The sequence below is a fragment of the Lissotriton vulgaris genome, unplaced genomic scaffold (assembly GCF_964263255.1).
Source record: "Lissotriton vulgaris unplaced genomic scaffold, aLisVul1.2 SCAFFOLD_750, whole genome shotgun sequence".
In the NCBI taxonomy this organism is placed as follows: domain Eukaryota; kingdom Metazoa; phylum Chordata; class Amphibia; order Caudata; family Salamandridae; genus Lissotriton; species Lissotriton vulgaris.
Window position 1 is genome coordinate 447697 of NW_028245030.1, and position 22629 is coordinate 470325.

Here is a 22629-nt window from a genome sequence, read left to right on the forward strand (position 1 = left end):
TGCAGAGAGCAATGAGTCCGACCATTTACCAACAGTAGGTCTGTTAATTGACCTTGAGCCTGGTTCCATTGACGTGAAAAGCACTCTTGTAGAGGACGCATTTGAAGTCTTGCATGGGGGACTATGAAAATGCAAGAGGCCACCATCCCTATGAGCTGCATGAACACTCGTGCTGGAAGGGAGTGTTGTGGCTGAAACTTTGTAAGAAGAGTTTGCATGTTGGCTATCCTTACTGGAGTGGGATAAGCTAGCACTGTTAAGGTGTTTATTGTGGCACCAAGGTACTGTTGTACCTTGGATGGTTGCAGATGTGACTTGGTGTGGTTTATTGTGAACCCCAAGTTGTGGAGCAGTTGGATGGTGGCATGAGTGTGTTCCCACACTGGTTGTATGAGCTGGCTTTTATGAGCCAGTCATCGAGGTATGGGAAGACGTGGATGTGCTGTCTTCGTAAATGTGCTGCCACTACTGCTAGGCACTTGGTGAATACTCTTGGTGCGGTTCTGACTCCGAATGGGAGTACTTTGAATTGATAGTGCTGCCCATCTATTATAAATCCGAGATGCTTCCTGTGAGCTTTGTGAATGGGAATTTGGAAGTATGCGTCCTTGAGTTTTGTAATAGGAGAGGAAGGACTTGTTGGTGTGACCATGTGAAAATGGTCTGACTGTATGTATATGTTTAGCGGTCTGAGGTCTAGAATAGGCCTTAGAGAGCCGTCCTTCTTCGAGATAAGAAAGTATAGGGAGTAAACCCCCTTGTTTCGTTGGTGCAGAGGAACTGGTTCTATTGCACTTTTTTTTTTTAGAAAAGATATTACTTCTTGCTTTAACAGTCATAGATGTTCTTGTGACATTGGACACGATTTGGGTGGTATGTTTGGGGGGGTAGATGTTAGGTCTAGACAGTAACCTGACTGAATATTTTGTCGCACCCACCTGTCTGATGTGATGTTGGTCCAGGCAGGAAGGGGAGGAAAGTCATTGGGTAGGCGAGGAGGCAGAGCGGGAGTTGTTGGTTTTGCCTCGGCCTTTGTTGTAGTTACCCCTGCAACACCCTCTTTGGTATCCCCTAGTAAATGTAGATTGGCTAGGGGTCTTGTAGGAAGTGGAGGGATTTTCAGAGGAGTAGCCTCTTGCATTGCCTCTATATGATGAGCGACGAAAAGAACGTCTGGGAGCTTGCAGCTGCAAGGCTCCCATAGATTTAGCTGCGTCGGACATTAGGGCCAAACTAATAGTTTCTTACCAGTCGGTGTAGTTTTGCAGCTTGATGATCTTTCTGGATTCACTATGCTGTGCATATTCCGCAATCTGGTGGTTGGGTCCATAATCGTAGTCTTTTTTCTCTTTTTTTTCTCGTAGCCCAGATGGGCGTCGACGTCCCACCATTTGGTGTACCTTCGGTGACGTCAGCATGCTTCCGACGGAATCTCCCACCCTTGGGCGCCATCTTTGGATTCTTTTTTCTGTCTTTTTTCTTTTCTGTGCTTGTAGTGAATCCATGGCTATGTTTGTTAATCCTTTTTTCAACGTAATTCTTTTCACTTATCTTGTAAGCTTCAACTTGCTTTCTTTTCTATGTGTTTCCACCTTCTTCTCCAGCCTCATCTTTCTGGATGAGGCGGGTGTGTTCGCTAGTGAATCCAGAAAGATCTTCAAGCTGCAAAACTACACCGACAGGTAAGAAACTATTAGTTTTGCAGCGTGAATCTTTCTGGATTCACTATGCTGTGCATAGATTTTGTAGCGGTTTTGTTACGTTTGTGGCGGCTGGGTGGAAGATGAGCGTTGGTTGTTGAATATATGTTGAAGCACTCTTTGTCCTACTTGTGCTTCCTTGTTCATCTGTACATCCACGCAATAGTGCTTAGTGAACGTGTGCACTGAAGCCCATGTTGCCGTCAGGCATATGTCCTGAATTGGTGTGTTGGCCAGAAAAGCATTTGTAGCTCCTTTCTTCCTGGTCGAGTGGGCTTGTGCCCCTCTTTATTAGCTCCTGCCCTGCTTGCTTGTGGCAGAATTGTATCGTTTGTGCGATCCATCGAGCTATGGTGTTCTCAGTCACTGGTCTACCCATGTAACGGTTTGCGAAGGATACGAAGAACTGTTTTGACTTCCTGTGTTCCTTCGTCCTTTCAATGTAGTGCATAGAGTCTAGAGTGTGGAGCGCCCTCTCAGCGCTTGTCGTGGGGTTCTGGAAGAAGCTAGGAATCTGAATACTCTGATTAATGTGGAACCTTGACACCACCTTTGGCATGAAGTGCAGGTCTGTTCTCATCAGGACCCTGTCATTGTGTATCTGGATGTAGGGTTCCTGCAGTGTTAGTGCCTGGAGTTCGCTCACCCTACGTAGCGAGGTGATTGCTACCAGAAAGGCCGCTTTCATTGCCAGCATTTTCAGTGATGCCTTGTGGATGGGTTCGAAAGGTGCTTTCATGATCTCTGTCAGTACCACATTCAGGTTCCAAGCCGGCGGCGGCATCCTTTTTGGTGGTGCTATTCTCTTAGCCCCTTCCAGTAATCTTTTTACTACTTGAAATGTAAAGAAGCTTCTCCCCGTTTCTCCTCTTGTGTATGCCACAATCGCTGCCAGGTGTACCCTCAGTGAGGATGAGCTTAGCTTGGCTCTTATTAGGTGCGTGAGGTACCTTAGCACAGTCGGCTTTCTCTGGAGTTTTTTCCTGCAACACCATTGAGTGAATCTTTTCCATTTTTCCCCATAGCACTTGCGTGTGCTGGGCCTCCTTGCCTCTCGCAGCACCCGTAGGGTGCTCTCTGGTAGTTTCAGATGTGCGAACTCTAAGTCCTCAGGAGCCAAGCTGATAGGCTGAGGCCCTCCGGCTCTGGGTGTAGAACATCTTCCTTTTCCATGGAGAGTAGGTCTTTTCTTTTTGGGAACTTGTGGGGTGGACCCTGTGCCATCTCCATTATCTGCGAGTACCAGGTCTGCCTGGCCCATTGTGGTGCCACCAGGATGAGAGTCATGTTGCTAGTCATGCATTTGTCGAGAACCCTGGGAATCAGTGGTATAGGGAGAAAAGCGTAGGCAAATGTTTTTGACCAGCTTATCCATAGGGCATTCCCTTGGGATAGTGCCTCTAGTTGTCTGGATGCAAAGTACTGGCATTTTGAATTCTGGCGTGTTGCAAACAGGTCTATTGTCGGAGTGCCCCACCTACTGAATAGTCTCTCTGTTTCTGTATGTTGAGTTCCCACTCGTGGGATGCTGAAGTTTGCCTGCTGAGCCAATCTGCCTCTACATTGTCCTTCCCTGGTAGGTGTTTGGCTAGCAGGTCTATTTTGAGTGGTATTGCCCATCTCCAGATCTCCTGTGCCAAGCTTGACCGAGGGAATGATAGTGTTCCCCTCTGCTTGTTGATGTAAAACATCATTGTGGTGTTGTCTGTCTGTATCAGCACCTTCTGGTTGTACAGTTGTTTCTGAAAGGCCTTGAGGGCAAGCAACACTGTTTTCAGCTCCAGGTAATTGATGTGTTTGACCGCATCCCCTGGGCTCCATAGGCCCCTCACTCTGAGCTTGTTCATGTGTGCGCCCCATACCTTCTGGGATGAGTCTGTGGTGATGGTCACTGTTGGGTCCGGTGGCCTTAGAGGCTTCCCTATTGTTATCCTTTCTTTGGTCCACCACTTTATTTCTTCCTGCACTTTGTGCGTTTCAACCACTAGATCCTCCCAACTTCCTGTAGCTTGTGACTATTGCTGTTGCAGCCACTCTTGGAGTGGTCTCATCTGCAGGCGTACATTGGGGACCAGGCGTATGCATGACGCCATCATTCCCAAGATCTTGCTCACTGTCCTCACTGTCAGAGCTCGTCCCTTCTGGAAGTGACGTTTCTCCCTCAGTAGGCCGAGTGTCCTCTTCTCACTGGGTAACACCCTGCATTGGACGGTGTTGATTTGAGCTCCCTGGAAGATCTTCACCTGCTCCGGTTTCATCAAGCATTTTCCCCAGTGTATGGAGAATCCCAGGCTTGCTAGCGTTCTTGTGACCTGTTCTGCATGATCTTTGCATGTCCTGTAAGAGATTGCCTTTACGAGCCCGTCATCTAGGTAGGGGTACACGTGTATACCCTCTCTTCGCAGATGTGCGGCCACTGCTGCGAGGCATTTGGTGAATACCCTTGGTGCGGACTTTAGACCTAATGCCAGGGCTGTGAATTGGTAGTGATCCTTGCTTACTGTGAATCTTCGCATGTGCTTGTGCTGCCTGTTCATGGGGATGTGCAGGTACGCATCTTTGAGGTCTATGGTGGACAAGAAGTCCCCGACCTTTATCTGTGGGATGACCTCTTGTAGGGACGTCATCTTGAATTTGAGTCTTTACATATTTGTTTAGGAACCGTAGATCCAGGATGGGTCTTAGGCTTTCGTCCACTTTTGGCACCAGGAAGTAGTTTGAGTACACTCCCCTGTTCCGTTCTTTGAATGGGACCGATTCGATGGCCTCTTTGAGGAGGAGTTCTTGAGCTTCCTCTTGGAGCAATTGCAGCTCCCTTTCAGAGTGCTCTCTTTTCTTTGCCATTCTGTTTGGTGGTCTCTTTTCCAACTCTATGCAGTATCCGAACTGTATGATGTTGAGTATCCACTTGTCTGTGGTTATTTTTCTCCACTCTCGGAGGAAAAATCGCAGCCTGCCTCCTACTGGTGTTACATGTTCTTTTGTGTCTTGTCCGTGTAGCCTTCTCCTCTTTGCTTTTCCGTGCTCTTCTCTCAGAGGGTTTGAGTGGGTGAGCACCTTTTCCTGTGTGAAGTCACTTAGATGGGGGTTATTCACCGCCTCTCCTTCTCTGGCCCCGTCCGTTTCCTCTCCCGCGAAAGGACTGGCCCCTGTTCTGGTAGTTCCAGTTTTGCTTCTGCTGGCCCTGGTGACCTTGGTTGTCACTCTGTTGACCCTGGTGGAACGCCTGGTGTGGTTGTCCTTGCTGGTTTCCACCCCTTCCGTTCGGCCTCCGCGTAGGAGTGCCTCTTCTCATCCCCCTGAATTGCATGGCCCCCATGGGCCTTACCGTCTCGTTGTCTTTCTTCAGTTGGGTGAGTTTCTCATCAACTGGGGATCCGAACAGTGTTTCTCCATTGAAAGGGGTGTTCAGGATGTTGTTTTGAACCTACATCTTGAAGCCTGAGATCCTGAGCCAGGCTTGCCTTCTCTCTGTGATGCCTATAGCCATCAGCCTGCTGGGTGTTTCTGCCCCGTCCAAGGCTATCTTCAGGCACGAGTTTGCAATGCTTTTCCCCTCTTCCACGAGGTGAGCGTCTCTCTGCTGGTGTTCCTCTGGGAGGTGCTTGAGCAATTAATTCATCTCGTCCCAGTACTGGTGCCTGTTGAGAAGGGCTTTGGAGTTTGCCATCCTCCAGTGCATTGCTGAGTTTCTCTCAAATTTTCTGCCTGTTAGGTCCATCCTCCTGCTTTTTCTTGTCAGGCGGTGGCCCAGATGTTGTTGGGACGTTGGCCCTTCTTCTGGCAGTTGCGGCTATAATTGAGTCTGCTGAAACTGTTCCCTGGATGTAAGGGGGGTCCTGGGAGGAGAACTTGTACTTTTTCTCCGTCCTTGGCGTGACTGACCTGCAGGTAGCTGGTTCTCTAAACGCCTCTTTGCCCTGTGCCATAATAATCTTCAGCATGGGCAGGAAGTGGCTTTTTGTCTGTGCGGGGAGCAAGGTTTCCAGCAGGAAACCTGCCTTAGCCTTCTCCTCCTCCAATTTGACTCCATAAGCTGATTCAGCCTTCTTGACGACCTCATAGTAGGCCCCAATGTCATCTGGCGGCGAAGGCCTCGAGGGGTAGGTTTCCACAGCCTCCTCCGGGTTTTCGGCCTCGATGTCCTGCCAATCCTGGTCCTGAGCCGTCGAGGATCCCGAGTCGTAGCTCGAACGCGGGTCCCCATAATTATCCTCTGTGTAATAGAGGTCCTCCTCTTCTCCCTGCTCCGAGGGCTCAGGAGTTTTCGGCGGCTCTTAGGCGTCGAACTCCTAGTGTTCTTCTATCTCTTCGAGAACCGTCGTACGCTTAGAGGGGATCCTGAAGCTTTTCATTTTGTCTTCGAAGTCCTCCTTCCTCTGCATGAGGTTTTCCATCTCTGCCTCGAGCCTTCTTTTCTTTCTCTGCATCTGTGCGGCCTGCTCGGCGTCGAGCGTTTCGCCCACCCTCTTTGACGGCCCAGTCGACGTCGGAGGAGCTCTCGGCTCCTTCTCCTTCGTCGAGGATCCCTTTTCGGGAGCTTGCTTAGACGACCTTTGCTTTTCGCTGGTCTTTGCCGCCTGGGAGTCCTTCTCGAAGGATTCGCTGGGCTGTTTTTAGGGGAATCGCAGCTTCAGTCGTCAAAGATTTCGACGCGGGTGCTCCCTTCAAGGTTCTAGACTGATTTTTAAGAGTCAGCCTCACGTTTTCGCAACCCTGTTGAGGGTTTCGGGGTCGTAGACTCTCCTATCTTGTCTGACGATTTCTTATCGGTCTCTGCGACCGTGGAGACATCTGGACCTTCGTCGATGTTGTCCTAGTCGTCGGTGGAGAGGCCCAGGTCGTACAGCGATGGGGCCTTGCCCTTGCCCTGCATCGTGTGGTGAGCTATCCTCTGTTTTTTCCGATTTCTCAGCGTCTTCGGCGTGAAGACTGAGCAGGCGTTGCAGTCCTTGCTCCCGTGGTCGATAGGCAGACCGAGGTTGCAGACTGGGTGCTGGTCTCTCTGCACGTACTTGTGGTGGCAATTACGGCAGAATTTGAATGGTGTGTTGTCCATTACTGCGCTCAGGGGGCCCCCTGTGTGTGCATTCTCCGTCGGACGTCGAAGATCTCGAGGTTCCTCTCCTTCTTAGTCGTCCCAGCTCTGATAATCTTCTCCTGGTCCTCGAGTTTTTTCCTGAAGAAATTTGCTTATTTTTCTCCTTTTCTCCTCAAAACTTCTGAAGCTTCACACGACGATCCAGACCCAACAGCAGAAAAAAGAATCTGAAGATGGCACCCAAGGGAGGGAGCTTCCGCCGGAAGCATGCCGACGTCACCGAAGGTACACCAAATGGTGGGACGTTGACGCCCACCTGGGCGACGAAAAAAAAAAAAAGAGAAAAAAAGACTACGATTGGGGGCGGAACTAGCCGGCGTCGATGGCGGACGCGTGAGCTCTCGGCTCCTCGCCTTAGCCCCGGAATTATCCTGATAATCTATCCTAAAACGTGTCCTATATGCCATAGCGGGCTCTCCTACACCCGCTGGCACCCCTAGATTCTTTTGGGGGCCTCTTTGGACATTTGCTGGCGAGCCTCTCAGAGTTTCCTGAAGAGCGGCTCCTTGCGACTCGGCCGAGGAGGACTGGGCCTGAAGCTGCGCACTATCCTGGAGAGGTGGCTGGGTGACGTCGCCTGACGTGCAGCCTCAGAGTCGGGAGTGGACGGGCTTATCTACGGCCGGACTAACATCTGGATTTTTCCCTTGCCGGAGCGTCCTCCCCCCCCCCCTTTATCTGCGAGTGCCCCACATCAGAACGACTTGTCCTCCCCAGTGGAGGGCCACCGGCAGAGAGGACACTGAGCACCCGAACCACGAGGTGGAGCGATCGACATATCGGTGTGATCACTGGTCCGGATCCCCACTACGGTGACCTGCTATCCCCGTGCCCTCACGCCACGGTGGTGCGGCGTTGACTGGTGCTGGCATTGTAGACATAACAATACCCTGTGTCTAGCGAGTGTGGGTTTTGCCGGAGTGATTGGAGGCGGTTCGTCCGCCATAACGGACGCCATCTTGGCTGCATCGGGCCTCTGGCTCGGACTTGGTATCTAGTGGCTGTGGATCGCTGGCTGGAGTGCCTCCTGTATTGCCCCTGCGCCCTGCTGATTGCGAGACGCCTCTTTGTTCTGGGTCCCTCCACAACAGGGGCAGAGGATGGGGAAAAACGACGCTGCCCAGGCGAAGCTCTCCTTTGAACGGCGCCGACCGAAAGGGCCTGATGCGACGGCCTCGGAGTCATCCCCGAAGGGAGCCACAGCGACCGCCCCGGCATCCACGGAGCTCCGGGACATGTTGGCCGCCATGGAAAAGGGCATCCAGGACAGCATTGCGTCTGTGGGCACTAAGATAGACGCTTTGTCATATCGCATGGACCGCATGGCGGAGCGAGTGGACAAACATGCGGAGCGCCTGGACATGGCGGAACGTCGACTCACCGAAGCCGAAGAAGCCCAGACCGAGTGGGACAAAGATAGAAAGCAGTTTGATAGACTTTTGCAAGTTATTCGTGATAAAACAGAAGACTTGGAGGCGTGCTCACGCAGATCCAACATCCGTATTACAGGTGTGGCGGAAACAACGCAAACAGGGAAGATGGAACTCTTCGTAGAAAAATTGCTGAAACTGCTACTCTGGGAGGAGGCTTTTCCCCCCATGTTCATAGTGGAAGGGGCCCACCGCACGTTGGGCCCACAACCGCAGCCTGGAGCGCCGCCTCGCCCCATCATCGCGAAGCTCCTTAATTACCGCGACAGAGACACTGCTTTGCGCTTGGCGAGGGAGAAGGGTAAGCTTCAACATGAGGGTATGGACATCTCCCTCTACCCGGACTTTACGGCCAAAGTGCAGGAGGAGAGACGACCGTTCGCGCCGTACAAAAAACAACTGCGTACTCTGGGCCTTGACTACGCGATGCTGTACCCTGCCAAGCTTCGCATCAACACAGGAGGGCGATCGTATTTCTTTACGAATCCGAAAGAACTCCAGAAATCCCTAAAGACATGGACTCGGGAGCGAAAGGAGGCTAGGCATAGTCAGGAAGACGACGCTGGCTCAGCATCGAACCTGGATGAACAGGACTAGAGGGCCCTGCCGGGAGATTTGGAATTTCTCAACGTGTGTGGGACACTGCAACCAGGTACCGCTGAGCCACCACAAGAGGGGCGATAAGTCTGGCCTACATGAGCGCAGCCGGTACTATTTGGTGGGGCGGCGGCCACACTGTTCGGTCATGTGCCTTATGGACTGCTGGTGAGGAGGTCGTTTATCACTGATAGGGGGTGGGGGAATCGGAACACTGCTGAATCGTTGGGGGGGCTGGTAGGGATGTGGGGGGGCTGTTATACTTGCTACTCGAAGGGCACCGACCCACAAGTGGGGCAGGATTGAGGTGCCGATCTGAACTTTTCATTGAGACAGTTTGCGGTGTTGTACTATTTTGGCGCGCTTCGCCCCGATGCCTTTGGTTGTGCGACTCTTCAGGGGGTTGGTATCGAACTGACGAATACTCTGCTACTTGAGGGTTGATGGGGGGGATCTTTGGGATCTGTCTGACCTGGTTGGGGGTGGTCGGCTGTGGGTGGGTGGGGGCATGGGGGGTGGGGTCGAGGGACTGGACAGTTGGGGGGGGGTTGTTGGCTTGGGTTGTTTGGGGGGTTTGTGCGTATTGAGTGTGGACTGCTATGTGGAACTGTACCTGTTTGGACATGCCGGCTGGCAATTATGGGATCAAATGTACTGCTGTGTCCTGTTTTGCCCATCCCTGCTGCTAATACAACTCATGAGCCCATGCAATGTCTAGTGCTGCGCTGAATGTACCCACGAGTATCCCGAATAAGCTGAAATTGATGACCTGGAATGTTCAGGGCCTGAACGACTTTCGTAAACTGAGGAAGGCCCTCGGCTATCTCCATAGACATCATGTCGATCTGGCCTTGTTGCAGGAAACGCACTTGCCATGCGCCAGCAGGATGTTGCAATCTAGGGGGTTGGCGGGGAACATAGTGGCTGCAGGCTTCACGACGCACGCCCGGGGGGTGTTAATCTGGGCCAATCCTACATCACAACTGAAATTGATCCCGGTACGCGCCGACACGGAGGGCAGGTACGTCCTGGCTAGGTGTGTGGGTAAGGGTCTTGATCTGCTGGTAGTAAATGTTTATGGCCCCAATTATGATCACCCTGAATTCTATGCGACTGTCTGCCCTTTGCAGGTCACATGCTCAGCCTGGGATGTTGTGGGGGGGGGGATTTTAATTTTGTGTTCGATCCATCCAGGGACCGCTCCGCGGGCCCTACTCTCGCCCGGTGGCTTCGCCACACATATGAAAGCCGAGATGACTAAATTAGACCTAGTGGATGTCTGGAGAGACAAACACCCCACGAAGGGCGGCTTCACGCACTATTCGGCCTTTCACAATGTGCACACTAGGATAGATTACTGGTTAGCATCTCCCTTGGTCCTGGGTGGTATCAGCGCATGCGAGGTTCTCCCACGCACACTCTCGGACCACTCCCCCATTCTCTTACACCTTTCCACTTTCAGAAAGGTGATACCAGCCTTCACTTGGAGGTTCCCTCCTTTCGCGCTGCTAGATGACGCCTTCCGGGGGGAGCTTGCGGAAGATATAGAACAATATTTCGCTACTAACCAAGGCTCGGTCGAAGACTTTTTTACGGTTTGGGAGGCTTTTAAGGTGTACATCAGGGGAGTAGCTATGTCTAAGCACTCCAGTGTGCTACGTTCCATCAGGCGGGAACTCACTGCTCTGGAGACTAGGATAGCGGAGCTGGAGGCTCGACAATTGTCGTCTCTTAGTGCTGCAGAAGGCCCGGCGCTCACCAAACTCCTGTCCAAGTTTCAGGCTCTGGCGGATAGGGAAATTCTTTATATGGGCAAGTACGCCACTGCCCGAGTGTATGGTGAGGGGGATAGGCCAGGTGCCTTGCTGGCCCGCATGGTTCGGGGCTCTCGACGGCCTCTGGTTGTTGAGGAGCTCAGGACCCCGGAAGGTGACCCGGTCTCTGACGAGGAGCAGATACTAGGGACCTTTAGACGATATTATGCTGAACTATATCAGTCCAAGGCGCAGGGAGTGGAGGGCGAAATGGACGATTATTTGGAACACATTGCCATGCCGTTCCTCAAGAACTCGGATAGGGAATTTTTGATGGCCCCCTTTCACCAGGACGAAATACTAGAGGCTCTTGAGAGCATGAAATCGGGTAGCGCGCCGGGTTCCGACGGACTCACGGTTGTCTTTTATAAAGCCTTCAAGGACATTCTGCTCCCGCGCTTGGTTGCCCTCTTTGATGCTATCTGCGAGGATGACGGGATGCCGCCTACCATGCGTGAAGCGTTGCGGATCACTATACCTAAGCCAGGGAAACCACCGGACCTTTGCGGCTCGTACAGGCCACTCAGCCTGCTGAACGTAGATGCGAAGATCTATGCCAAAGTCCTGGCCAATCGGCTGGCTTTGTTGGTCCCAGAGCTTGTCGCCCCGGAGCAGTCCGGATATGTCCCATGCAGGAATTTAACCTACAACATACGCACGGTGCTGGGCACAATGCAACATGTCAAGCAGGAGAACAGCGCGCTGGCAATCTTCCTTGACATGGAAAAGGCGTTCAACTCTGTTGAGTGGCCTTTCATGGTTAAAGTACTGCGAAAGCTGGGCCTAGGCGAACCGTTCCTGCAGAGGATTGGGGCGCTGTACCATCGGCCTTCTGCCAGACTACGGTTGGGAGACAGTGTCGGAGCCGGTATACATTGGTAGGGGCACTCGGCAGGGCTGCCCTCGGTCGCCGTTGCTCTATGCACTGGTTGCGGAGCCCCTCGCTTGCGCTATACGGGAGTACCACAGTCTGGAGGGTATAAGTTTTCCCACCTACAAAATAGGGATTTCGACGTACGCTGACGACACTCTACTGTATGTCCGGAACTCGGAATCTAACCTGACCGCGGTTCTTCGGGAGGTGGTCCGCTTTGGCTCGCTCTCGGGCTTGAGGGTGAACTGGGACAAGTCCATACATTTTCCTCTCACCCCGGTGACAACCCTTTGCTATGGAGTACCCGCTACAGTGGTCCTCTGACTCAGTCCGTTATTTGGGTATCCGCCTGCATACAGATCCTGAGGTCCTAGTCAGGGACAACTACGGAGTGGCATACAATAAATTGGTAGATGATGTCGATGCCTGGGTCAAACTCCCGCTCTCCCTTATGGGCAGGATCGCCATAATGAAAATGATAGTGCTTCCCCGATTCCTGTTCCTTTTCCTCAACTTACCTGTGGTTCTGTCGAGAGCATTTTTTAAACAACTCACCCAAGTCATGATCCGGCTGGCTTGGGGCGACAAGCAACCAAGAGTACGGTGGACGATCCCGACTCTCCCCTGTGAGATGGGGGGCTTGGGAGCTCCGGATCTAGAGTGCTACTACCGAGTTGCGCAGGCTTCGCACCTGCACTCGTGGATCCACGGTGACGCACGCACGCCGCACCTCATACTGGAGCGGTTGTTTGCGGACCCGCTCCCTCTGCCTGCCACTATTTGCCTGCCCACGGATCGGTCGATTGGCCGGATGGACTCCCTTAAAGTGACCAATCATGCCTGGAATTCCCTGATGCGTTCCCGCGGCTGCGCCCTTTTGTACTCCCCATTGATGCCTGTAGAATGGGCCCTCTGGCTGGACCCGTTGGGCGAGAGAGGAGTAGTCAGGCCCTGCGTGCCCTCGGCATAGCGAGGATGGAGGATTTGTTCTCTGATGGCACTTTGAAAACCTGGGATCAACTCACTACCACGGAGTCGGGCCCTTCCTTGCTACAGAAATTTCAATTTCACAGACTTCGCTCTGCGTTCCGGGAGGTCCTGGGCTCTACCATGGAGGAGCCTGAGGAGATCCCGGAACTGACATATTATTAAATCCACATCATCTGCAAAGCTAATTTCACAGGTCAACAGGTTGGGAGTGGTGCATCAGCGCCTACAACCCTCTAAGGCTAGAGCGGCCTGGCAGGACGATTTGCAAACCCCCATAGACGACGTTATGTGGCGATACTGCTGCTCCAGCACGCGCAAGATTTCCCTGAATGGCAGGCACAGGCTGGTGCATTTCAAATTCCTACAGCGGGTGTACTATACCCCCGAACGACTGCACCGCTATGGCCTTCGCCCCACTGCGGAGTGCGAGCGTTGCCGAACATTGGTGGCAGACTTCTTTCATTTAGCGTGGCTTTGTCCCGGGGTACAAGCATTCTGGGGTGAGGTATTTGCGGAACTTGACCAGATTCTGGGGGAGACCCTGCCGTGCACTCCGGCGCTTGCGCTCCTTGGTTACTCCAAGCCATTGGCCCCTTCTCTGCGCCGGCTGGTCGATTTGGCCCTGCTGTTGGCCAGGAGGATGGTTGCGGCCTGTTGGATGCGTGGGCCCCTACCTGCCAAAACGAGATGGTTGCGGGACCTACAGTACTGCTGCACTCAAACAGAACTGTACAGCGACCGGTTACCACCCAGGAGTAGGCCCAAGAATTTCTGGGATCTTTACAAAGAACACCTGCATAAGGGGGAGGATGGAGACTCTGACACTTCTGAAGTAGCTGAACTCCAAGACTGGGTGGTGGAATAGTGGTTTGAACGCATGCATTTCTTTCCCCGAGGGGAGTGGGTTGGGGTGAGTTACAGGACGGGAGGGGGCTGCACTGACGTTCCGGACGCTGGGGCACGATTGGGGGTTGCACTGGGGGGGGCATTCATTTACGGCGGGATGACACGGGACGCATGGCAGGTACACCTTGGGGTACACATGACTGGATGGGGTTAGCAGTCCCACTGGCACACTCTGGGGGGAGGGGTGGGAGTTTAGTTGGGGTAGTTCTATTGACCTCATCTCGATACTAGACCTTTTTGCCGCGATCGCAGTAGGGGATTGCCTGTTGACACACTGCTCCAATAAGCTGCCTATGGAGAGACATTGCACTTATTTATACTAGAATAACGACACGTCACCACGCCGCCGGGATGCCGGCAAAAAGGCTGTGTACGGTTCTTCTCGTTCATTGCTAGCACGTTTTTTGTAGTGTATGATATAGTGCACTGTGATAATGTAAAGACTTGGTGGTGTCGATGGCTTTGCTTTCAATAAAGGTCTTTTAAAAAAAAAAAAAAAGACTACGATTCCGGACCCAACCACCAGGTTGTGGCATATGCACAGCATAGTGAATTCAGAAAGATTCACGCTGCAAAATAAGTGTTTCTCATCGAATGGCTGATTGAGAATGGAATTTTGTATCTCAGGTTTAAAACCTGAAATACGTAGCCAGGCATGCCTACGCAAAAGGACACTGGTATTGATTGCTCTTGAGGCAGTATCTGCAGCATCTAGGGCACAATGAATGGAAGTATTATTGATATTTTTATTTTCTTATAAGAGTTCAATGACCCCATTTTTATATTTGTCTGGTAGATGCTGCATTATGGACTACAGTTCATCATAATGTGCCCTGTCATATCTAGCTAATACCCCTTGGGTATTGGCAATGCGCTATATGTTCGCTGCTTGTGACGCTGTTCGTTTGCCGGAGCGTCAAGTTTAGATTCCTTGTCTGGTGGCGAGGCCTCCCCTGATGTTTGTCAATTGGCACATTTACCTGCGTTAGAAACTACTAAGGAGTCTAGGGTTGCTGGGCCTCTAATTTAAGCTGGATCTGTAGTGGCAGCGTAGTATTTTTTTTCAATGTGGGGGTGGAGGACTCGAGCCCTGACAGGATCTTTAAAGACCTCTTTGCATGCTTAATGACCGCCTTAAGCATTGGCCGAATGGCAGTGGACCTGTGCAAATCAACCCCATGGTATTGGGCAGCCCCCTGGACTAGTAGGTAAAACCCTATAGTGTCCTCAGGAGGGGGAAGGCCTCGAGGGATCTACATCGTCTTGAGGGACGTGAGGCACATCAGGGGTGTTATAATCATCCCATGGATTAGGTAACCGAGGGGGACGATCGTTCCCTACTGGTTCATAAGTACCCCCACCTGTGTCATCAGAGTCTGTGTCTACATAATCATCTGAGTTAGGGGATGTGTAGGAGAATGATGTGGTGTAGGAGGAAGAGTATGGGGAATTAGAGAAGGAACCCTTAATGGAGAGGTTGCAATGTTTCGCTTCTTTGGAGGAGGTGCAGACGCCTCTAGTGGTCTCTTTTTGGAGCTAAGAGACAGTTGTCAAGTCTAATGATCCTTTACAAGAGTCTTTTGAGTAGGATCTGGTAAAAAAAGGCTCTTCTGTGGATGGAAAATCCTTCGGTGTCGAAGTTTTTGATTCTGGAAGTTTTTATCGACACCGATTCTGTAGCTGGTCTAGTATCTTTTGGCTTTGAACCGTGACCTTTTTCAATGTCTTTAACTGGAACGTGTTTCGGTTCAGTGCGTTTTTTCGGTTCCAAAGCGTGAGAGTCTGGACCTTTAGGTGGTTTTTTACTCTGCTCAGAGTGAGGTTTTGATGTCGATGAGCCGGTGCCAGTCTTCGGTGCAGAGTGCTTGGGTGTCAAAGCAGTGGTTTGCGTGGATGAGTAAGATGGCTTCTTTTTCGGTGTCCGTGTAGGATCGCCACCGGGAGTAGGCTGACTGGAGCCCGAGCCGCCTGAAGGCCTAGTAGGCTTCTCTGCCGAGCCCGAGGGCGGGGCGTGGGAAGCAGTCTCTTATTGTGCACCCGGGCCTGAAGGGGAGGGTGTGACCGAAGCCTTTTTGGAGGGTGTCAAGAAAGGGTTGGGGTCGACGTTCTTACTTACGACCCGTTGAGCTGGAGTGATGACCTCGACGTCTGAGTCTTTAGCATCGAAAGAGCTGGCACTTATTTCGGCTTGCTGCTGTTCTGGCACGTCAACGCCCTCTTGGAAGATGTCGTCCGGGATCGATGCGGACGAGCGAGCCATTGTTCTTCGAGCTTGTCGGTCCGGAATTGTCTTCTTGGAGCGGAAGGAGGCACAAGCAGAACAGTTTTTGGCCTTGTGCTCCGGTGAGAGGCAAAGGTTGCACACCTCATGTAGATCGGTGTGGGGAAACTTCCACCTGCATCGAGGACACCTCTTGAATGGCGTCCTTTCCATGAGAAAGAGAGTAAGGCCTTGGTAGGCCCGAAGGCGTTAGTCGACGACCACATTGAAGAGTCGCGTCGAGGGGTACTGCGACCGAAACAATACCTTCAAACTGGGTGAGGATTGCGTGCCGAAGGAAAATCTGATCCAAACTGGAGTGCTGGAAACACATCCGAGCCCGATGGCGGAAAAAAACAATCTGAGGATGGAGCCGATGCCCATGCGTAATATCATCCAAAGGAGGAGTCACCTATCTCGTGACTTCCAAAGTACTTTTCTGGACAAAAACAAACTGCAAACATCCGGCCCAACACTAGGTGGCGATCTATGCACAGTGTGTAATCTGCAGCTCATATGCCTCGAACAGACAATTATATTTTGGAGGTGCACAAGAAGCCAATGTACCTTAGGTTTTAGTGCCTAAGCATTCTCTGACATTTATCCTACCTTTGCTGTAATGACAAGCAAACTTGATGCTAATAATGGACAGCATGTCAATTTTACAGCCAAACTACTTGTCACATTTATGTTAATCAAAGTAACCATCAATATTTAATAGAGGCAATTCATTCATGACATACCTGGGTAATGATCAATCCAGTCTATTTAAACGAATATAAAAATGAATAATGCGTTTGTCGTTGCACATCTTAAATACATTTACGGAATATGCAGAAATAGGATTTTGGGGCTGGGACAAGATTGTTTTCTCTTGCTAACAGTCCTGAGCATGGCTCCTCTGACTGAAGAGGAACATAGATTCTCAGCACTTTTTGCTTCGCTGTGAGGTGCTCAATTAGTTCAACTGCTGTAATGTGTGAATATACATTTGTCTGGCCATTGGTCCTGCGCCAACCCTCCCAGCAGCCAGTTGTGTCATGCGCTCCTACCCCTCTGAGGCCAGCCAGCCTCCCCTCCCCCAAACAGTCACCATCCCCTCCCCTTTTTTTCGAATGTTTTATAGATCCTGCTGACTCTTGTGGAAGCAAGATTGTAGCACTGATTACGGTGATATTCCACTTGGGAGTCGACAGGATCGAAGCACCCCAAAAGTTAATTTTTTTATTTGATCCCACGGGGAGTGGTGGCCTCCGAAACCCCACCACCTTCCTCATAAAAACCAGGGTACCCAAACCCTGTTTTTTACACCTAATTTTCCTTTCATTTTCAGGACAAAGTGGCAGAGTCCTTGAGTCCAGTAAAGGTGGCTACAAAATTTCTCTTCATGTTGTGGCCAATCAACCAGAGTGCGAGCATCCTTGCAACTCAAAAGCAGCATATTGAGAAAAAAGCCTTCTCTGGCAGACTGCCAACCAAACGTACAGATTTACATATATTTTTACCCTTTAATTTAACAAAAACTCCTGAAGAGAATTAAATCAATTCATAAAAAAGCACTAGCAGCCATTTGGATGGTAGCTCTATTAAAAAAATACCTATGGAAATTGCATTGGGAAAAAGGTTTTGGAACCATCTTTTTTTCCTTGGCCCCTGCTTGATGGCTCACACACTATGGATCACAGCGAAACGTTCAATGACTGAGTTGAAGTGGATTAGCTCTTTTTTGGACACTTTTGTAAAGATGTGTCAAATAACACAAGTTAGAAGCAAACCAAAAAAAATATTCCTGTAGTAACTATAACTTCACAGTTTCGACTGCTATATATTTTACCTAATAGCAAACTGTGAATATTTATAACTATTCATTACTATATATAATTACTTAATAGCAAACTACCAGCAGATAGAAACATAGATTGGTGGCTGGGTATTGTCATTGCACACAAACTAAAGTCTCTCAAAATATTTTTCAGAAAAATCTGGGGAAATTGTGAACTCAAACAAACAGACATCTGGAAACATTATGGATCATGAAATTAAAAGCAGTAGAACTAGTACTGAATACTGACAATGAACTGCATTATTTCTTAGATGACCTGAAGATTATTTTAGAGACAACAGTCTTGACTCACCGCTTTATTGAAAACCTTTTATAGATGCTATTATAGTTAGAGTTGACATTACACTCCTATGCATTTATGCTATATGCCGGGCAAATATAATCAGCCTCAATTTAATACTTGATATTTTTAACCTGTCTGATTCCTCATTGGGATCGGATTAAAATTGGTTTTGTCCTCTGATTTACATAAGCATGCCTTTTCCAAATGACACGTTCGCATGGAGGCATCAGTGATTGTAGAATTATACAGACCTTTTGGTTTAGATGCCATGGTGGCCACAGTAGTCCGTCTTTCATAATATATAAAAATATGATCACTCATTTTTAGAGAGAAGATCCCTATGGTAGGTGATGTATTTTAGATTAATCGAGCCGCCTTCCTTACATCGATAGTAGGTGATGCAAGTGTTTCGCCAACTTATTTTATTTACTATGATACGATACACACAAATGTCTGACACTCTTACTTCTGTTTAAACGACATCCTTGAAGCCCTATATAAATGTTTATTCTAAAAGTTAATTCAATTTGGCAGCTATCCATAACACCATACAGGGACGTTTGGAGTACAAGAAGGCAGAGTACTCTACCTTTGGTGGGAGTTCTTTTCTTTTGACGTTTCTCTGAAGTTTCTGACCGAATTTTGTAATAGATCTTATTTGTTAATGGGAATCTGTACAAAGATTGCTGTGTATGCATACTGTGGCATATTTTTTTGTGATGGCATTTAATATTGTATGTAGTGTGGTTTGGAATTACTGATGGTACGATAACAGAGTACCTTTTATGTAATCAAATATATTTACTCAAATTCAAAATAAGCTTTATTCGGTTTTTGAGTTTAAAACCATAAAAGCAACAGAAAAAAATACATACATGCATAAATAACTCGACAATTCATTGCAAGGTTAAAAGAAAACAGACTATTTAAACTAAAAACAGTTTAGCAAATCAACTAATCAAAATAATAACCCAAGGTGCACAGAGTCCCCTTTTCACCAGGTATTATAATTCGGTGCTCGGGGGCCAGGGTAAAAGTCATACAGGTCCCAGATACAGATGGGACCATCTCCAACTTTGGGCTGGGTAGATCGTAAATAGGGGACAGTGTTCCTGTGTTTAAATTTAATTAATATCAAGTCCCCCGGAATATCTTTGGGCAACATACCTAGCCAACCCACACTCCTGACGCTCAGGATTCCGCCATCTAGAGCGGGTGGTAACGGTCTGTTTTTGAGCCAAAAGATGGCTTTATTCAGCAGGCCCTGGTGTGATTCAAATTTGCTTTGACTGAGTGCAGGGACCCCAGAGAGAACGGTGACGTATGGGGCGGCTTCAGGGGGTAGATTAATTTGATGCCTTCTTTCGTGAAAAATCCTAGGAGCTATGTGAGGGTCATGTGCGGGATTAAAAGTAACATTGCGGCCACTTGGAATGGGTGTGGGGTAAGAGGGGAATCAAAAGTGAGCTTTACTGGGTGCAATGGACCTAGGCTTTTCATGGTTGGTAGTGAGAGTAGAACATATGGGTATAGCAGTATTTTCAGTTAATGGATAAATCCTTTTTACAGTTTTTTCAATACTGGTCAGCCTGTCCCCCAAATCGTTGATTTTTGCGACCAGAGGTGATAATGCAGAGTTTATCAATCGCTCGATTTGAGCCAGTAGGATCAATTGGAGGGGCGATACAGAGTCATTTGTTCGAGTCCTAGCCTTATCCAACGTTAATAAGGTTGGGTTACAGGGGGATAATAATGAGGGGCTACAGCACATTTGATCGGCATTTGATAGATTCTCATTGGTATTATCTATTTCCTCATCATGGTTCCTTTTACGGGTTAAGCCCCGGGAGAGTATATTGGTTTGAGAATTTTCGGGGGGTAAAGGTACATCCTGGGGAGTACAGATTATTTGGTCAGTGTCTCTGCCCACTATAGGGGGGGTTGATACATCCGGGACATAGTTTGTGCCACACAGGGCATTCAGCTCCTCCCAGATGGACATAGTAATAGGAAGACAGAACTCCGGAAACAACAATAGGCAGTTCAAGGCGGTAAGAATAAGAAGGTTAAAACGTCCCTGTACCTCCTCCTTTGATGGAGCCAAGTGGGGTGGCCCGTCCGGTCCTCCTTGGGTCCTCTGAGGGCCCCAGAGGGCCCTCCCTTTGCCCGGGCTTAGGCCGGCGTCGCCGGCACGCGTCCCGCGAGGCGGGAACAGCAGCCGTCTGATAAGCGCCTCCGGGTGCGGTATCCTGACGCGAAGATTCGCGTCTCCTGTGACTCCAAGAGATGCTGGGTATTGTGGTTCAAGAATGCCCCCGGTCAGCGCTCTCCGCTCTCTCCGCTCTCCCCGCTCTGCGGCCGCGGCGACAGAAGCGGCGGCGGCGGAAAGCCGTGAAGATTGTCAGTGCCCTTGGTCTGGGTTCCCCCAGTGAAGTACTTCCCCCTTATATTTACTCATCTAGAATGTCGCTAAGTAATATAACATTTTTCAATTTAAAAATATGACTTCAAAACAGCTTATGGAGCTAGCCTTTAATATGCCTTACCTTGGTATGCGTGTGTTTTTTTTTAAAGCTTGTAATGCAGGGTGATTTTAGGGTTTGGAGGTTTGTTTTTGTTGAAAGGATGACGGGCAGGATTTTACCTGGACAACAAGATATTTTATTTACTTTTTTATTTGTGATAATCTTTCAGTGTAAGAGCACCAAGTCATTTATTTTCTAAGAATAGTAATTTGGATGTCACCATTTCAAGCTCATTTAGGCATGGTGTGCTGTGTTCTTTAGTTTGGTTTCACATAATTCATTATATCACGGTTTACAGGGGTCATTATTTATGAACTCTATTTTATTGATTTTCCAGTAACAATGAACAGCAAATTGGCATAACCGGAGAGGTATTTTTAGCAGACAGACATAAGACACATGTGAAGATCTACCAGCTTCAGATTACAAATAAAAATGACACATGGATTTGAAGGTATCTCACAACAGTATAAAAATAAGACCAAGGCATCAAGCTTTTAGTCATACAGTCACATATTATTGCTCACTCAGTCGGCGTGCAAATTGCCAGAAACAAGATTCTTCCCCCCCCCTCCCCCTCTCAGCGCCCCACCCCCCCCCCTCTGCCCATGTCATCAATAGGTTGGCCGTAGTCCTCCTCAAGCAGACCCAGCAATTGCACCCACAGTAAAATTGCCTCGGGCCCCGTCATCTGTGTGCGCCTTGCAAAAATATGCAGATTATTATTATTAGCATTTGTTAGGTGCAAAACAAATCAGCCACTGGGTTTTCTCTGAGCTACAATTTTAGAAGAGTAAAGGAGAGAAACCGCCGATTAGGCACTGAACAACCAGGTTTTAAGACTTTTTTGAACAGCCCAAAGGTGGGGCTATCATGAATGTTGGCAGGCAGCTTATTCCAGTGGGAGGGCGCAAGGTAAGAAAATGAGCGACCTCCCATTCTGATTTTGTTGATCCTCATTGGGCACAAAAACTGCAGATTGCTCGACCTCAGTTGTCGACACGGAATGTAGGGTATTAGCGGTTTGCTAGGGTAGGCCGGGCCATGCCCTTGTAGAGTATTAAATACCAGACACAGAAGCTTGAATAATGCACGCTTCCTAATTGGCAGCCAGTGAAGTTGGCACAGGAGAGGTTCCGAAGGCGAACAGGATGGGCGATTAAGAGCAAGACGCGGAATAGTATTATGCACGACCTGCAGTCTAGAGAGGATCTTCCCTAATCCCTACCATTAGGGAATTACCGTAATACTACCTGCTTACTAGTAATGCCTTAATTAGCGAGAGAGCGGAAGCCAAGGAAAGATCTTTCTGAGCATACGCATCATGCCGAAACAAGTGCCTGACATGCTTTTCACGTGTTGCTCCATGGAGAGTTTATCATCCACAATGATAACTACATTTTTGACCCATTTTTTGGGGGTTAGAGGGCCACCAGTCTGTAGACCAAAGCTCCTCTGCTTTCCCGAACAGAATCTCAGTTTTTATTGTGTTCAGCTGCACAAAGTTAGCAGTCATCCAGGCAGCTGTCATTAACATGCATTTTTTTAACTCTTTCTCTGGCCGATGCAGGATCTGAATCTATGGTAATGATCAGTTGAGTAGCATCCGCATACGATACGTCATTGGAACCACAAGATCTGATAAGAGAGGCCAGAGAAGACACATAAATGTTGAATAGCTTGGGGCTTAGAATGGAGCCCTGAGGGACCCCTTTGTCAACAGCCGAGGTCTGAGAAGTAAACGACTCAAGTTGGACTTGCTGAGTTCTGTCGGCAAGGAAGCTTTCAAACCATTTAAGTGCCATTCCTCTGACACCAATCTCTCGTAATCTATCCACTATGATTCAATGAGAGATGGTGTTGAATGCGGCAGACAGGTTAAAAAGGATCAGCATAGTAGTAGTTCCCTTATCCAGGGCCAGCTTGATCGAATCAGTGACTTCCGTTAGTTCAGACTCGGTACTGTGCAATGCACGAAAGCCTGACTAGAGGAGTGAAGCAAATTATTCAATTCAAGGTACTGAACTAACTGCTTATTGACTAAGGCTTCCATGACTTTCGAGTACAGAGGGATAAGAGAGATCGGCCTATAACTTTGAAGATCCAGAGGATCGGCCACTGCTTTTTTTAATGTATATTTTTATATAGATCCTCTGTGGCACCCCATTCCATCAAGTCTTTCTGCCAGCAGTGGATACCGCGCACCCATCCACCTGATGGTGGATTAGCCAATAGGAGAGCCATTTGAGTAAATCTGTAAGGAGTCTTGCGCCCTTTAGGGTGCACCACCATTCCCAGCAGGCATG

General features: G+C 49.3%; 1 protein-coding gene and 1 pseudogene across 3 annotated transcripts in view; both read right to left on the reverse strand.

Annotated features, from left to right (window-relative positions):
- MCMBP (minichromosome maintenance complex binding protein) overlaps positions 1-22629 on the reverse strand; it is a 208545-nt gene that overhangs the window by 46374 nt on the left and 139542 nt on the right. The gene's annotated exons all lie outside the window — the stretch shown is intronic.
- Positions 3600-6130, reverse strand: LOC147666658 (uncharacterized; annotated as a pseudogene). Its single transcript, XR_015304751.1, has one exon. The product of XR_015304751.1 is annotated as an uncharacterized LOC147666658 (transcript).